This window comes from Uranotaenia lowii, chromosome 1 (genome assembly GCF_029784155.1).
Source record: "Uranotaenia lowii strain MFRU-FL chromosome 1, ASM2978415v1, whole genome shotgun sequence".
In the NCBI taxonomy this organism is placed as follows: domain Eukaryota; kingdom Metazoa; phylum Arthropoda; class Insecta; order Diptera; family Culicidae; genus Uranotaenia; species Uranotaenia lowii.
This window is the reverse complement of record NC_073691.1, coordinates 185,557,433-185,576,067: the sequence shown is the minus strand read 5'-3', so window position 1 is coordinate 185,576,067 and position 18,635 is coordinate 185,557,433. Positions and strand designations below refer to the sequence as shown.

Here is an 18,635-nt window from a genome sequence, read left to right as displayed (position 1 = left end):
ATCAAACGGGGCATCATGCAACAGCAGGGTTGGATGCAACATTTGTAAACACTTATTCGATTTTTATTTAAATGAAATGTAATAAAGTTATCATTTAATGATTACAGAAAGATGATGACGTAGTTTCTCTCATCGTGGTATAATTTTTTAAATTTTTTTGATTCTCATAGAAAAAAATAAAATCGAGCAATAAATGTACAATTTTTTTCATGTTTCGATGCCGTTAAAACTTTACCCAGTATGAGGGATTGGCTTAATGATTTCACCAACAATGAGGTTGCCAGATTGCCCGGTTTTATCCGGGTTTTCCCGGATATTTAATACAAAATTTGACAATAGTCCGACCCAGCACGATTGCCTTTATTTCATTGAAAAACGTTGGATTTTCCCGGATTTGTTCACTTTTTTTGCCAAAAAAAAAAATTAAAAACAAATTATTTTGTTGAATTTATGCGTCCAAAACGAAATTTTTTGAGCAAGCTTTATAAAAATAACTAGGAGAAGTTTTTCGGAAGCCTAAAAAACGATTTAAAAACTAATGATGAAAAAAATATTTCAATTTTTTTTCTTGATTTGTGTTGAGTAATTCCGGGATTTTGACCAAATTCGCCCGAACATTACCCGAATTTTTGGTCGTCATTTTGGAATCAAATGCCTGGATTTTGCCAGGTTTTTAGATAAAATAGCTCGAATTTATCCGGCCCGGGTACGTGCTGAAAAAATTATGGAAACCTTAACCTACAAACTTTATATTGCTTTTATTATCCTTTACCAACACTGTTGGCGTAAAAATATTTTTCGGACAGTCACTTTTTTTTTGAATAAATATTTCTATAATTCAGTTACCAGTCAGGGCTAAAATGCATCAAAATGCAAACCAACGATTCACCTTTTAAATTTCGTTTCCATGATTGTTTTGCATCACACTTATGTTAGTTTTAAAGTTACATCCATCCAAACGTTAATTTTAATTATTTCAACTAGTATATGTTTTCTAGAATTATTTACCCCTAAATGTATGCAGCACCCTTGTGCTTTTTGTTTAAAAATATTTTTGACAGCAAAAAGGTTAAATTTAATTCGAACAATACCAAAAATTACTTAAATTGATGCTTTATACGTTTCAACATCACAAATATATTAAAAGTTCTAAATTTTCAAACGTTTTCATTTGATTTTTTTCATTAAAAACACTGTTTGTTTCAATTAACCCCTTTTTCTAAGTAGGGTTGGAATCACATGTTTTGTTAATTTAAAAATTAACGGCTGAAACCAGTAATTTTTCTGACCACGTCAAACTGATGTCTGATCAACCTTGAAACATTTTATGTACAAGCGGACTGTGGAAATTAAGTTTTAAGAAGTCATTGGAGTTGAAAAATTTAGCATAATGCCCTAGATTTTTTTAAATTTACTTTTATCTGTTATACGGAAAAATGCCAAAAAGTTTTTTTTTTTGTTTCGATTATAGTCGTTTTACCATCTTTATGGCATTCGCGACTTTATCAACGTTGCAGTTGGCGGATCGTTATTGAAAAACTATCCGGTACAACTGTGTTCGATGTTTACTCTTGGGCTCGAACTCGCGGACATCGGCTCAGGAGACAACAGACTTGCCAACTGAGCTATATCACAAGCCCTATGCCAAAAAGTGATAGGGTAATTCTGTGTGAATAAATGCCCGTGTGATTGAAAAAAATTTATTCAGCTCGGTTTGTCCGAAATTTTCTCGTTATGTAACATTGTTTCTTTAGTGTAGAGGGTTGACATGAAATTAAAAAGCAGTTCTCGGAACATCGTTAAAATGAATAAATTTTACTGAAGTCATGCAAAATCTTCTATGAGTTTAGCTTAATTTATGCTCATAGTTCAACAGCCAAATCTAAATATGTCTCGAAAGCTGGATTGTAAGAAGAAAATTTTCTTTATCTCAATACAATTTTTGAGTGTCAATTCATTACACAGGACAACATGATAACAAATTCAATCTGCCGTCGGTTCTTCAACCAAAAAATCTGATTCCAAAAAATACCGAAAATGGAACAAACCCGCTCGAAAAATTTCCCTCGCCCTGCTCGCAATCTACCAGAGCAATATGGGGAACTGGCTGCGGTAATCTTCCTCTTTCCCCGAATTTCCCGATCCCACTTTTCCCTGTTTCGTTTCTCATGCCAGGCCAGCCAGCCATCGTTGTTCGCCCGTATTTGTCGCCATAATCGTCGTCGTCATACGCCCGGATTTGATTAATGATCTCGTCGTCGTTCTCGTTCATTTTCTGGGTTTCCTCGTTGCTGCTGCTAGCTCGTTCGATCGAAATTTGTGTGAGTACGTGTGAGTTGGTGTGTGGTTTTTTCCCTCTTTTCTTCATTTCTTCTGCTGTGGAATCATATCGATAGTTTTTTTTATTTGGAAATTTTTTGTATTTGTGTGATGATTGTGTTCTATGAGCTTGTTTCACTGCTTCGTTCCGATGTTATTAGCTTTGGCTTTCGACTGTTATTATTATCTGTTTTATTATTATATTTTTTTCTTCAAATCCACTGTATACTGCTGATCACCAATTCCCAGTGTCTATTTCGGGAGATTTTTGTCTTTCTCTCGATTGAAGAAATAACTCACAGTTTGAGTTATGGGTTGTTTCTGTTCAACGCTGTTAGGTCTTGAGCGCTTTTTCTACTTCTGGTGGTTCTTCGCTGGAATGTCTCCGGTTTTGGTTTCTTCTAGGATGATTCTTCCTCCGAAAATCACCAAAAAAAGAATCATGACGAAAAAAATCTCACGTTTTAAGCTGCTTTGTCTAAAGATTTATTTTCGGAAAACCGTTTCCTAGACTCTACCGATGATTTTGTCCGACAGGTGGTGCAATCTAGGAACAATAACGCATTGCATGAACCTAAAACCTGAAGGTTAAAAAAGTAGCAACTTGAAGGAAATTAGCTCCAAGGACATTTCGGTCTTTTAAATTACTTATTTGCAGGTTTAGGACCAGTCGGAAAGCAACAAAAAAAATACAATCAACATTTGTCGCAAAATCGTTGGCATGTTTTATTTGTCGCTTTTCTCAACACGACAACCTCGGCAGCAGAATGAGGCAATTTTTATGACAACCATAAAACTTTGCAGTTTGCAATTTTTTTCTTACTTGTTTCTTCTCCGGATCCGAACCGGATTTTGAACATCATGGAAGGTGTGTTTCTTTGTGTTTTAATGTTTTTTTTCTCACTCTCTTTCGATGACTTGGAACGTTTAACGACTCGGACTCCGGCTAAGCTTAGGAGAGGTCATGCAAAATAGCGCGTTTTTACCGGGAGGATAAAAATTTTAAGAAAAAAGCCAACAACCACCACTCGAAACGACCCGTCCGTTGTTCCGGGATTCGAACACACACCGTTTGGGGTCACTGCAAGTCGTCACACTACCCAGCATGATGTGGCTGCAAATTCGACTGTAGAAGACGAACGCCAAAGGAAGAAAAAAACAACATCTAAGAGTACAACAATTGACGGTCGGAGTGTGTTTTTCGACTCTTCATTTTTTGTTGGTTTTGTTTGGACTTCGGTTCACATTTTTTGAGGACATATTTAATCATAAAAACAGATTCCGGAGAAGCCAACTTATGGCCGATGTTGTCTGTTGTCCCATTGTCTGGTGTTTTCCGAAATTCTCTCAAGGGCAGCCTTCGAACAGGTTCGGACAGTTTTCTTTGGAAGGAAATCGGGGAAAAAATGTACCTGGCATTTGAGACTAGTTGGTATGGGACTTCAAAACAGCAAGAAGCATTTAGAGATTTAATTTTGCATCGTAAAATTTGGAATTTGATCAAGATTTTTAGTACATTTTCAACATTGAACTTTGCATTCAAAACCCGATTCAAAATTTGATTATCTATTTTTTGACGGCCGCCATACAAGTTTTGTTACACTCAGTTTTAAAGCGCTGATCTCAAGGGGTCGAGTGTTTTTCTCCCAAAAATAATTTTATTAATCAATATTTCTTAATTTACTATAAGCCTTTCAAAAATTCATAAACCGCTGAAAGTTTTTGTTCACGACGAAAGAAGTTAAAAAGCATCTATTTTCGATCCTTGGCAGGAGGGTTTAAATCTCAGCTACTAAGAAATGGAAATTTTAGGACTAGAGGGTGTCTCATTATGCCTAAGCACGATTTTTATACAACCCTTCTTATTTCAGATTTCGTTTAAACAACTGATTTCTTTTGGGGGTTGTTGTTTACAGTTTAACTTAAAACTCTGTACATCGTGAGCTTTAACTGTTAAATTTTTCGTGAAAATGAGAAGCAATTTCCCGGAAAAGCGCAAAAATATCATGCACAAATTCTGTACTATCCCCAACATTTCGCTGAGGCAGTTGACGAAAATGGAAGAAGTGAGCATTGGAGCGAAGCGAAATGGGATAGGGACGTTTGGAGAGGAAAGCAGCTTCGTGGACCGAAAAAAAATCTGGACGGAATCCGGGTCCGGTGGACAAAACTTTGGACCGGACAGCCATGCGTACTGACGCCAGTAAAAAGATTGCTGTTTAAGTCAGAGAGTGCCTGAACTGTCGCATGCTGCTCATGATCACAAATTACTCTTTTGGCCAGATTTAGCATCAGTTCACTACTCAAAAGACACGATGGCTTGGTACAAATCCAATCCATGGGCAAGGTTGCCGAAAAAAATTCTGTGTTTTTGACAAAAAAAAAATCTACAATTCTGTGATTTGAACCTAAAATTCTGTGACGGTTTTCTGTGACGCTTTTTTATGAAGTTCATAGAGAAATCATGTCAAACATCAACAAAATGGAAATTTCCTACAGTTTTAACTGAAAAATATCAATTTACATAACCTTGTTTTCATATTTTCATAAATTATAGTCAGAAATTAAAAGTCGAAAATAACAAAAAAAAAATGTAATTTTGTAAATCTGTACAAAATTTAGAAATTCTATGAATTCTGTGAAAATTTTAAAAATTCTGTGATCTGTGACACAGATTCTGTGACAAAATTTTGCTCAAATTTCTGTGATAATACAGATTTTTCTGTGATTTCGGCAACCTTGTCCATGGGACTGTAAGGCCGCTGAACCAACTCGTCTCCGAATCGTCTTCGAAACGATACCCTCTCGGTGTTGACAAACTAGCTGCTTTGTGCTACGATGTAGCAGATGTAGTACAAATTTCCGTAGTTGACCTTAGGATCTACTCGATCCAATTTTAGGACAAGCGGAGACGGCAGGCTTCGTAAAGTTTGAAGCATAAACTTTGGGGCCCTGACAACATGATGTCTCGGTTTTGACAGACTCAGGAATCCGGACTTTACTTCCAGACTACTTAAGCTTGACGCCCTCAACAAAAATCGATGTGTTGACTTCAGCAATGGCGAACCTCAATGCTGGTATCGACCTCGCAGCCGCCTATGGAAACCCGTGTCTTCGTCCCTATTTCGCTCCATCATGTTTCACAATTTAATAAGAAACTTGCCTTTTTTAATAATTCGAAAAACCTGCTGGAAATATTCCACTTTGAATGAATGTTTTTCGAGGAGGATTCTTGTTCATCATGATCGGTTACTGAAAAAGTTGGATTTCCAAAAAAAAACTAATTAATCTATAAAGATTATCAAAGTTCGAAAAAAAATGGGGCATTTTCAAAACTTTAGAATGAGTTCAAAATCTACCATGAATATGTTCTAGTCAGTTCAGTTTAAGCTTCTTATTACAGTAATGTAATAAAACAATTTTTTTTGACAAAACCAAAATCTTTTACTGGTATTTTGAATAAAAATCATGACAATCAGTTGAACACTCAATTTCTACCAGATAGATCTTTTTTAAAGATGAATTTATTTAATTTTTGCACGTTTTAGTTTCATGAAGACACTGCATTAAAAAATAAAATAGGAAATTACAGATAAAACAATCTTCAAAGAACCAACAAACATCATAGCGTTATCAAATAGAAGCCTTACAACACAGTTTAAATGCATTTGGAAATTATTTTCGTTCTTAAACGAGTTCTCCTTTGAAATTTCTGTCAGTCTCGTATAAATTTTCGATGCAATCATTTTTGTGACGTCACAATAAGAATCCACTCCGGCTTTCAGCACCACCTTGTTTAAATATTCCTTGGGTTGCACTGCTGGTCGTCGTAAGGATGAATCATCCCAGAGGATGAAAGTTCCGTACAAAAAAAACTGCAGGTCATAGAGATAATAACAAGTCTGTTTTCTCACTTCAAGCCTTCTCGGGAGGACATGTTGATAGAAATCGTCTTACAAAGTTGCAAACATGGCAGAGTTTTCATAATATCCGATTAAAACCGACTTCGAGTAGCCATTTTTACGACCTTTTAACGATTTGAGAGGAACTGCGACTCGCAGTAGGCGTTGTTAACTACTTGAGCTCTTTTTTCTAATAAAATTTTATGTATGCTGGGTTGTTTGTTGGCTGATTGCTAGAAAATAATAAAATAATGATTCAAAAAATGAAAAAATTAGATCATATGAGTATAATTACAATGACAGTTTTTTTTTCTTTTTGGGAATAAACCGAAGTTGTGTAATTTTGGTTTAAAAATCTTGTTTCGATTATTTGCAAGTTAGAGTATGTAAAAGTACAAGATTGTTAAATATTCTGTAGTTTAATATTTTGTGTAAAGGATTTTAAAAACAAATCGAATGCAACTTGGGTAAATTCGTAGTTAAACAAGATGAGGAAAGAAAAACTCTTTGGAACTACAATCACGGAATGATGGAGAAGACATGATTCGTATCTTAAATACGAAAAATTACTTATCGTGGAAAATAAAACTTTTTTTGACTTTGAAGTGTAAAAAGGTAATCTAGAATACAGAAGATTTTTTTAAATAAACTTTATTCTAAGCTTCGAAGGATATAGGGTAAAATACCTAGTTTTTAACATTTTTTGCTTGTTTTGTCAGAAAAACCATATTTATAATACAAATTTACTTAAGTTTTTCATCTTAATTATGAATGGTTCTATGAATCAGATTTTTTTCTTTATTCTCTACCTTTTCATTATTTTGATCAAAAGTATAAAAACAATGTTTTTAAAATCTTTTAACTATAACCTCTTGATGTTCTAGTTTTCGACATTCAATTTAAGTTTTCGACACTAAAAGTTTTAGTTTTTGACAAGAACATTTCCTCTTCTTTGTTTGCAAAGGAATAGGTATGAGTATTTAGATGTTGGAATTGCTTGTCCACTTCACGGCGTTTGTACACCATTGAAACAGTATAAACATACAAAGGAAGATGGGTGTCAAAAATTAGATTATAATGTGAATTTTCAGTGCAAGTTGTGAACAAATTTAAATAAATTTTTATATTAAACGTGTGCCAAACTGGGAGAGCAAAACAAGAAAATAAAGCTTGATCAACCCAATAGAAAAATAAGCTTTTAAATGAAAATCTATCAAAAACTAGCTCCTGTCGAAATCTAGAATATCTAATTTTTGAAAGCTTTTTGCTTGTTCTAACTGTTAATTAAAATTTTTAAACCTTTTTTTCGTCAATTTAAAGATCAAATTAAGTCTACGGATAGTCTTGTTTTTTTTACGTTCAATTTAAGTTTTCGTCATGCACATTTAGCATTTTTTTTTTTTTGGATTATTAACTACATGTTCATGACATGTGAGAACTTACAAATGCTTGTCAATTTTAAGACCTTCGGATGATAATAGTAATAACATTCTTGTATTATGGGCGCTTAAATACTTATTGTATCAAAGTATGTACTCATTTCAGATTCTCCAATTCTTTAAAGTCGTTTTAAGAAAAAAAAACTCTTTTTTCAACTTTTATTAAAATTTTCTCTTCAAAAGGTGGCCCTAGGTGTGAAAATTGAATTTTATTTTTAAATAAAATCTTCAATTTATTAAGTTAGACTTAGCTTGCCAGATTGTCGGTTTTATCCGGCTTGGCCGAATAATGAATATAAAATTTGGGAAAAGTCCAGCCCAGCACGGTTACTCAGATTTCCTTGAATATACTCCGGATTTTGCCAGGATTTATTCACTTATTTACCAATTCAATAAAAAAAAAGAAAAAAAAATGTTGTAAAAATCTTTTATTCATGCGTCCAAAACGAATTTCTTTAAGTAAGTTTTATCCAAATATATATTTATGGTTTCTTGGTAGCCTAAAATACGATTTAAAATTGGCTGATGGGTTTTGATGAACACATTTTTTTTAAGTTGATTTTTGTTGAGTAATTCCTGAGTTTGATTTCATTTGCCCGGATATTGCCCGGATTCTGGATTGAAAATTTTGAAATTAAATTCTTGGATTAATCCAAGTTTTTCTATAACATATCCCAGATTTGTTCGGCCCGGATACGTGCTGACAAAATCCTGTCAATTTTAATTCAAATCCATCACATTTAATTATTATTTCTGCAGTTAAAATTGGAATTTTGAGCTGATTAATCTATTGGAAAAATTCATTGATGATTTATTTCCAAATCAAAATTTTTTTTAAATTTGATTTCGTCTAAACAGACCATTTGTTTTTGACGGTCGCCATTTTAAATCCTTTTTTTATTGAAACAGCTCATGCTTATTGTTTTTCAAAAATGATTTGGTTTTGAATTTCATTTCTTAAAGTTAACTAAAATTTACATTTCGAAAACTCTCTGAGTAATGTGAAACTCTTCAAATTCTTCTTTGTATCGTTGTTTCATCATATTCACACTTGATATTAAAAAGTATCCAAATTAATAATTTTTCTATTGAATTCATTTAAAATTTTTTTTTCAGTTTTCGAATTTTCTTATCGTTGTTAGCTTTTCCTTGTAATTTATTTTTGCTTTCTTTTATCATTTATTATCCTTCACAAGTGGGGATAACAATAATACTGGGTTAATCATTCTTAAAAGTCCGTTGGAAGCAGCCATCTCAAGTTTTAAAAAAAAATTAAACTTTATTTTACTGTATCTGGCAAATAATACGGTTCAGTGTTCTCTATTTTAACCCTTATTCATAAGTGTAATTTTATCTCGATTCAATCTTTTTTTATGCTTAAATCTTTCAATTTGTTTTATTTATATTCTTTGATCGTTTTTAAAGTGTTTGAATTTTTATTTTAAATCCTTACAAAGCTAAAAATATCTCATCCACATTTATTTCAGCTCATACAAAATTACAATCGGGTTCGTCACTTACTAAGAAGTCTCTTTCGATTTTTTCTTCACAAATTCCTGGATAACTTATAGTTTTGCTCTTGGAGTGTTACAAGCATAACGTTGATGGGAATCGCACGGGTGTCGAACATTTTGGTCAATAAATAAGCCGTTCTAACCAAGGAAGAAAAAAGTTTTATGAGGAAAAACCACTATCGAATCCGATTGAAAATAACCGCAAAGGTGTACATAATTATGAAGAGTGCTATAGAAAAAAAATTGCAGTATTTAGGTTCCGATATAAAACTCAAACCGGCATCAACCTGGCTCCGGCTAACTTTAGATGTAGGAGAAAATGGGGATACTTGATCCCTTTTTCTTATTTTCATCATATCTTTTTGGAAAAAAAATTTCCGATCACCGTTTTTTGTTTTTTTTTCTGACAGCGTGTAACTTAAAGTTTATATGCCGCCAAAGTAACATCAAAACATAAACCCGTAGATATCTAGAAGCGTTTTTATGTGACCAAAAAATTGTGATATTTTGAAAGTTAAAGGAGACTTGGTCCTTTAATCAGGGTTCCTCAGGCTTTGGCAAAAATCTTGCAAATTTTAAAGATAAAAGTTCTTTGAATTTGTTGGCCATTTAAGTCTATATTTCACAGTTTATAAGTATCAGAAAAAAATAAATCTAAAAGTTTGTCTACAACTCTATGTATGCAATGAATATACTTAAAGGCACAATTTTCTTATTTCCAGAAAACTTATTATCAGAAAATTATTGGATAATTATAAGTCTTCAAGTAAATATTGGTAATTTTGTGCTTAGCCTTGATCAACATCCATTTAGAGGAAAATTATATCTTTTTTGACTCGAGGGATAAGGTGAACCAAAACATACATTTTGGAAACTTTTTCATAAAAAAATTAGAGTTTACAATTGCTTTTAAATTTCGAGATTTTGCTGAGGAATCGAGTATCCTCATTCTCCCCTAATGTTACGAATCAGCAAAGAATGTGTCTTATCTTGTTATTGACACTTTTGAAGACACGAATTTAATTTAAGAAGTGGATGGTAAATTCATCTAAGTTATCTAGTGCTATGGCGTACCAAAATTGAATATTCTGATTTCAATATTGTGCAAGAATTATGAAGCCAAGAGCAGAGTGAAAAACCTGATCCAATTTGCGTGATTTTAAAATTATTTTTTTTAGAATAAATAAGCAGCTCGTCATCTTTTACAGCTTCCGGCATATGGCTTGGAATAGAATAACAAGAATATTTTGTGATTCCTGTTAATAAATTAGACGCTTTTTTGTAAACTGAAAAACAAATAGATTTTTAAAGTTGAAACAGACAGATCCTTCTTTCATAAGATCTTAACTTTTTTTTTTTTTTTTTTTGTTTCGATTATAGTCGTTTTACCATCTTCATGGCATTCGCGACTTTATCAACGTTACAGTTGGCGGATCGTTATTGAAAAACTTATCCGGTGCAACTGTGTTCGATGTTTACTCTTGGGCTCGAACTCGCGGACATCGGCTCAGGAGACAACAGACTTGCCAACTGAGCTATATCACAAGCCCATGAGATCTTAACGTTTATTAAAAAAAAATCAAGCAAAATCAATTAAAAGAGGATAAATTGATTTTTTATAGGGTATATTGCTTTTCAAGTTACAGGTTTTAATTCTACAAAAAAAGAGGATTTAAAAAAACTGGCTTGCAACCCTACGGTTCACTAAATGAAGTCAATAATGCAATTTTTGTTTGACTCAATATTTCAAATGTTTTTCACCAGGAAAGATTGAATTTTGAATCAATATTGGAAATACTAAGCTAAACAATGAACGCCGGTTGGTGAACAAGGTTGCCGAATCACTGCCAAATCTATAATTTCAGAGAATTTTTAGCAAATTTTAATCACAGAATCTGTGTCACAGATCACAGAATTTTGAAAATATTCAAAGATTTCTCAGAAGTGTGTAAAACAAGGTTTTTTGTTCCATTTCAATGGAAGTTTTTGACAAAGGTATAAAAACGGATAGCAAAAAAAAGACGAATTTTTGCTACATCAATCTAAATTTCTTCTTATAGGGTTTTCAAAATTATCTCTCTATTGCATTAAATATTTGACATTGGGCAGATTGATCATAAAATTTTTCCGTCATTTTTATTGATTTCTTGAAATTAAACTCACCATATCCAATAAAGCGACGAAGATCGTATACGACGTTGCCTCGGTTTCAGTACGGCCAAAATTCACTAATCACAATTCTGCGGCAAAGAGGACTTTTCACTGGTGATAGAATTTTCCTCCTAGCTTTTATTCACTCAACAAAAAACTTTTCAAACAGGAAAATAAAACTTTTTCTTACATTTATTTAGAAAAATAAAAACTTAAAACTTCCGACACCATTCAATCGGACGAATATGGAAGCATCCAGATTTGACTTTTCCTTTCCCGGGTGGAAAAAGAAACCAAAAACTTACTTACTGAGTATTATTATTAGCACTGGTTTTATTGGGTTCCACTAGATTTAGCTGCGTTGCACTGCGTTGGGACTTATGCTTACTTTTTTTCTCTCTTTTTGTAAAAATAACTATTACACTTCCCCAATGCTATGGAGACCGGAGCGAAAAAATAAAACAATACTTTTCTCTCTTGTTTGAGACGAACGATTAAAAAATTGCACAACAGCTTTCCACGTTGACTTTTCGTGATTTTTTTTCCACTTGGAAAATATTCTTCGCGATCGGTTGAGTACGGTTTCGTTTAGTTTGATTTTAACTACAACACCTATGGGGGAAAAATTTGGCTTAACTCAGGAACACTTGCTATTGGATTTTGTTTTGTTTATTTTTCAGCTTTTCTTTTGGCCAAAGTAGGCTTTTCACTTTCACTCAGGTATTTTAAACTAAGTTGGCTTTGATGGGGTATTTTCAGCCTGCTAGGATCCGTCGGATCCTCATGAGCTCTGTAGTAAGTGGTTCCTGAACCTGGGTCACCACAAATCATACAACCCGATTAGCGGTAGATGATAATATTACTAGTAATGGTTCGAATTCACGGTTACTCAATAACAATCCACATCCGAGTGCAACCACCCTGCATTTACCCCAACTTCCGCTGACCGGCACTCGGAACGATGTTCTGTTGGCGCGCGGCTCGTAAATTACAAGAACTATAAAATTTTACGATTTGTTATGACTGTCCACTTCGTCCGGTTTTGGCTGCTTTTGCTCCGAACAGTAGCAGGTTCACTATCTTTTTCCTTGATTTGACCAGTTCTGGGTGATTGCGTTTTGCGGTTTCTTCTTGTTGGCGGTGTTTGGTCCACCGTAGATAAGGAACTTGGGGACCTCCTCGGCTCAAAATCTCGCGCCCGCCCGCACCAAAAAATCAGTTGGTACCCTAGGAGAGACCCCGACAAATCCGCGGAACCAGAAGCCCAAAGAGCAATCCGGAAAAAAATCGTAAACTAGCGAACAACACACCACACGGAATCGGCCGTTTTGTTGTGTGTCTCTTTTATGCTTTTCTAATTGATGTTTATTTCTTTACGATTTCTATCAAACTAAACCCATAAAATACGATTTCTCTGCTGTTCACTCCCTGTTGAGGCGTTCGCATCATTCGTCGGGGTTCGTCGCATTCGTCGGGCCCCGGCAGGCGGCCTCCTGTTGGTGTTTTGGTGAATTGTGTGCGAACATTGTCAAGAGGCGACCCGCGAGAGAGAAAAACCCAACGGCGGCCCCCTTGCTGTGTTACACACGTGTGTATACATAGATATACGATTTATACGATTCGACTCTACCCGACTCGGCCTCACAATACTAAGGTCGTAAAGCATCACACAATGATACATCAAAGCAGGCTGGCAAGGGAGAATCCCATAAACTATACTTTGCGCCAGTCCCCTTTCCAAATTTCCCTTCGTTCTTCTTCCCTTTCGCATCGGCAGCAGCCAAGGATTTACGACTCTCCTCCTTTGAGCGGCGCGGCACCGAAAGAGCGCTCTTCTCACACATAAAGCATAAAGTTGACGAGCTCAGCAACAGCTCTCGTTTGCATGCGAAACAACGATAACAATCAATTACGGACGGAAAGAGATGAACGTATAGTTTAATGTCTTTCTTAGCTCGGCTCGGTCACTGAAGGTTCGAAGTATGCGTACTCTCAGGCCTCTTAGCCTACCACCCCAAAAACAAAAAAAAAGGAAAAAAAATAGCACCCCACTCGTGCTCAGCGCGGTCACTTCCTGTAGCGTGTCGTCGTATCGTCATCCTATATTGCTCTGCTGTGCTGTGAGTACTTTACGAGCTCGCTGAGACAACTCACACGCGGTCTCCTCGGAAGCGAGCCGCCATCAAGAGACAGTCAGACCAGGGCCAGGGCCAGGTCGTAAAGTATCCTCCGCCGAGTATGGAGCAGCCACCAGACGAAATTTACTATGAGAATCTCGGTCAGCCTTAATGGTGTGTGTGTTGATGTTGATGGTATTGCGGTGAGCTCGTAACTCACGGTGATTTTCAGCCGATTTTTTTGTCGTTCGAGCTGTTGTTGATGCTTCTTCTCTCGTTGGTTCTAGCTGGTTGGCGTGTCTGGTCGCTGCGGTGATATCGAAGCCCATTCAAGTCAGCTGGTCGGTGGAAATGCTTGCCAGGGGTGCCAGCTACGGATGGTTTCTCTTGGATGATAGGAATATAAATAACTGCAGAGGAACTTCTGCAGATTTGTGATCCATTTGGTGTCTTAGGGAAGCCTTCTAGGACCAACAGTGTTCCTATTTTGCTTCAACAACGTCTTTTTGCTACTCGATTGTCCAAAATGCCTCTAAGCCTACACTTTTTTGTCATTGAAGGTACACAATTTTTACAACGTCTGGTGAGAGGACAACTGCCTGCTATTGAATCGAAATAGGCGACACCTTATATCCATATCAAAGATTCAAGTTTAGCTCTTGATCAACACAATCGCAGTAAATGTGCAGTAGAGTGCCCCAAATGACCCGACTTTTGAAAATCTTATGCGCTGCAGGCTAATATTGATCCTAGGCCTAGTACAAGATCTCATGCCAAATTTGGGCCAGATCGAATCACGGGAAGGGGTCGCTCAACGAGCCTGAAGTTTGTATGGGATTTGGAGACATTTTGTTCGGGAGAAACATGAAAAACCAGTTTTTCATGAATAACTTTAGTTCCCGTCGGCCGATTTCTTTCGAAAACGGGTTTTCTTAAAGCTTAAATTATGAAAAATAATTCATCCGAAGACTGCATATCGAAAAGAGTTAAGGTAAAAAAGTTATTAGGCTTCAAAAATGGGCTAACTTTTTTAACGGTGGTATTCATCACTGTTAATGAGGCGTCAATATGTTCGTCCGTCCCGACTCATTAACAGTAATGAATACCATCCTTAAAAAAGTTAGCCCATTTTTGAAGCCTAATAACTTTTTTATCTTAACTCTTATCGATATGCAGTCTTCGGATGAAATATTTGTCATAGTTTAGGCTTTAAGAAAAACCGTTTTCGAAAGAAATCGGCCGACGGGAACTAAAGTTATTCATGAAAAACTGGTTTTTCATGTTTCTCTCGAACAAAATGTCTCAAAATCCCATACAAACTTCAGGCTCGTTGAGCGACCCCTTCCCGTGATTCGATCTGGCCCAAATTTGGCATGAGATCTTGTACTAGGCCTAGGATCAATATTAGCGTGCAGCGCATAAGATTTTACAGGTTTTGAATTTCCCATACAAATTTGGGGCAGTCTAATGTGCAGTCATCAGTTTCTCTCGAAGACGGCAGCCTTTTTGCGCGGAGTACTTCTTAGGATATGAGTCCATTGGGCGGGTGGACCACATCAATGATTTGAGTTTAATACTCGACCGTAAGATGGAATTCAAAACACATACGAACTACGTACTCGATAAAGCTTCTAGAAGCCTCGGATTTTTATTTCTAGTGGCCAAGGAATTCAAGGACGTGTACTGCTTGAAGAGCATGTATTGCAGCATAGTTCGATCCATCCTCGAATACGCATCATCTGTCTGGTGTCCCTACTACTAGAACGTTAATGAGCGGCTCGAGGCTATCCAGAGGCCTCAGACACCTTAACTGGCAAGACCCGTTCCACATGCCAAGCTACGAACATCTATGTTGTCTCATAGACATGGATACTCTTCAAGCCCGAAGAAATGCAACACAGGCTTCTTTCGTCGCCGATCTACTGACATCGCGAATCGATTGTCCTACGCTACTGGAAGCTATTCTTCTTAGTGTGAGACCCCATGGACTGAGAAACCAAGAACCTTCAACTGTATGTCCCCATTCGATTGAACAACTATGAAGTCAATAGTGCATTCATCGGTGTGATGAAAACGACAACCGCTTCTCTTCGACTTTAACGATTCGAGGGATGTTTTCCGAAGAAAAGTTATAAGAATATTGAGAAATTGCTAATTACAGGGTCCGGCAATTGAACTGCTACAAAACTTTAGGAGTGATCATTTCGAAGTATACAAAACTGAGTTAGGTGACACCTTGTCACTTTGTTTACATTATGTCTAAGATGTCAGAGGATATTTTTGTTAATTTTGTTATCAAGTGTTTTTTTTTTTGTAATGAAATTTACTATGAAAAAATTTTGATTAAAACTATTTTGTTTTTTTTTTTTCATTCTTTTATACATTGAAGAGGGAAAAAATCCATTTTTTTTAGATAAAAATCATTTTTTTGTACTGCCCAGTTCGCCAAAAAACGCGTGGAACAAAGTTTACCAAAAACTCACACTAATACACACAAAAACACTGACATCGACAGAACTCGTCGAGCTGATTCGATAGGTACTTATAAAGGTATATCTAAGACTGAAAATTAATGATCTCTCCAAATCGACCGAATAGCTATACCTTTCTGAAAGAAAAGCAAAAAACCGTTTGATTTTGGCACATCAAAATGCTCGGGCCTGCTACCAAAAACGAACGGGGTCTGTACCTGCCAAAAGTGGAGGCGATATACGTAAATATTTGCACTGTTTTCTGATTTACGTCTTCATCAACATCATATACGGATTGTATTTCGATGACTAAATTTCTTTGGTACTTTATGTTGCATTAGTGTTATGTTGTATGTTACATTAAACGATTCGAATTATACATGTAGGTACATTCACGATGATGGGATGATTGACCGTTCCAACCACACGATATGCGATGTATGTTCTGCCCGTGTACGACTTGAAGCGAACTGACGATCAATTGCCATTTTGAGTCACCCTCTATGCGTGTTGTGTTGTAGTCTTATACGATGGTCAGAGATTTAAATTTCGAATAACAATTTAAGTCACCCTTTATGCGAAGTGTGTTCAAGTCTTATACGATATTCAGAGACTAGATCTTGATGCGAGGTGGAATTTAGTCTTGACGGATTACTACCCATCAAACATGTAGCATGTTATGTATAATATTGTGATTGAAAAGCGATTCGTGAAAAATCCAAAAATGGGATATCCGATCACTTTATGTCAATAAGCGAAACAAAATAACAACCAAAATGCATTTTAAAACGTTTATTACAAAATGTTCACATTTGTTTTCGCAGTTGTATAATTATTCTTATCACGTCGTTTTCAAATTATTCCCGAAAATTGTTACTAATGATGGGTTTTGACTCAAACATTCAGTCAGCGAAACTTTTTTTTGTAGAGAAATGAATCCAACTTAGATGAAATTTCAGGGACTTAGATTTCGAATATGTCTCCCCGGTAGGACTTGAACCCACAGGAGAGGCGCAAGATGTGGGTTCAAGTCCTACCGGAGACAAGACGAACTTTTTTTCGCATGTTTTTCAACATCGATTTTCTCTTATCTAGTCCATGAAATTTCATCTAAGTTGGATTCATTTCTCTACAAAAAAAGTTTCGCTGACTGAATGTTTGAGTCAAGACCCATCTCTGGGTCGCAGTTTAAAAATTGTTAATAATTTTTATTTTTTTTTATGAAGAGATAAATCACCGTAATTTTTGTTTGTTTCTTTAATTATCTATACATTTATCTATTTCATTTCGTTTGCACATATATAATATAGTGTCCAGGTTACAGATATTCTAATTGAAAGAAGTTGCTACTAGTTTATGTCAGTTTTTGTATTTTTTTCGCAATAAATCTATTTGTTTTCCCTTTTTTTTCCTACGATGTAATGAATTCTCACGCGAGAATTGATCTTCACTTAGTTGTAAACATACCGTATTCAGCTGATTTGATCTGTACGAAACAAATCTCTATCATGACACACTAGATGATCATTTTTCGCTTTCGAGATCTACGAATTGACCGGTCGGGAAAAGGGCCACCATATCGCCTAGTATCTCAGGAACGTTTCGCAATTCAAATCGATCCTTCAGCACATAAATGGATTGATAATTATCTTTAAAAAATGAATATTAAATGGATTTGAACGACAGAGTCCACTGTCGGTGAATTAATCAACTTAATTATATTCAACACGTACAGAATGTATTAGTCCGGAATCTTATGAATGAATCATCTCAGAGGATAAAAATCCTGTATAAAAAATATCTGAACCGTAAGTTTTTTTTTAAATTTTCCAGTTTCATACTTCCAGTCGACGAATTTAATGAACGGAATCTACTTGAATGGGCCTCCAGCAACTATTTCTTACTGGACATCCGCGTACACCAGAGCTTTCTTTGCCACATTCCTGGTAGCTTTCTTGATCGGTTCCGCTGATTTGATCCATCATTACTCACTATTAGTATTCAGAGAAGAAAACAAATTATGAGAAATTGGTTGAAAGGGCATAAAGTATGTTTTTCAACTTACCTGTTATGACTTCCAAATCTCTTTGGCACCATAATCCACTCGATGAAGTAGAAGATTCATGCAAATCACAAGTAAGAGACAGCGAAAATTAATGATTTTTTTGGAGTTGAATTTTGACACCCGCCCGAAAGGACGGTTGCACGATAAATTCAAGTTTCTCATTATTAGATGGGTATCAATCATTTTAATATTTACGACACTACCTTGATCGAATTCAATTGTCCCTTTATGTGATGATCGTCTGTAGTTCGCAAAAGTGGTGATGAACGCTGATTATGTGTGAGGCTTCGCGACTTCGTCTGTAGTCAACTACGGATTGGATACAAAAGTAATTCATGGACGAATAAAATGCGTTTTAAGAAACGTTTTACGATTGTTTTTAGATTTCATTTGGCATCGGTCATACTTTATACGACTTCATCCAACATATCGTAACTAAGTCGTATTTCATTTGAGTTCAATGTCTACTAGGATGATTATACAAAATGGTTGACTGAAAAGTGTACACATTAGCGATTCCAATGTCAGTTGCATTCATATACGAGTTTGACGATGATTTCTTTTACGATTCAAGGAGAAGAGCTAATGGATAGGAAAGAGCAAAGGAAGTGTATAAATATTTTACAAACATCTATTCTGGAGAGTTAAAGGTTTTTG

The 18,635-nt window shown here is 35.6% G+C and overlaps 1 protein-coding gene across 1 annotated transcript in view; it reads right to left on the bottom strand.

The window, feature by feature from the left end:
- LOC129738216 (homeotic protein antennapedia) overlaps window positions 1–12,696 on the bottom strand; it is a 233,009-nt gene extending 220,313 nt beyond the window's left edge. Inside the window, exon 1 of the mRNA XM_055729407.1 lies at window positions 11,338–12,696. The gene's annotated coding sequence lies outside the window, so the exon portion shown is untranslated. The remainder of the gene's footprint in view (window positions 1–11,337) is intronic.
- Between the last annotated feature and the right edge of the window lie 5,939 nt (window positions 12,697–18,635).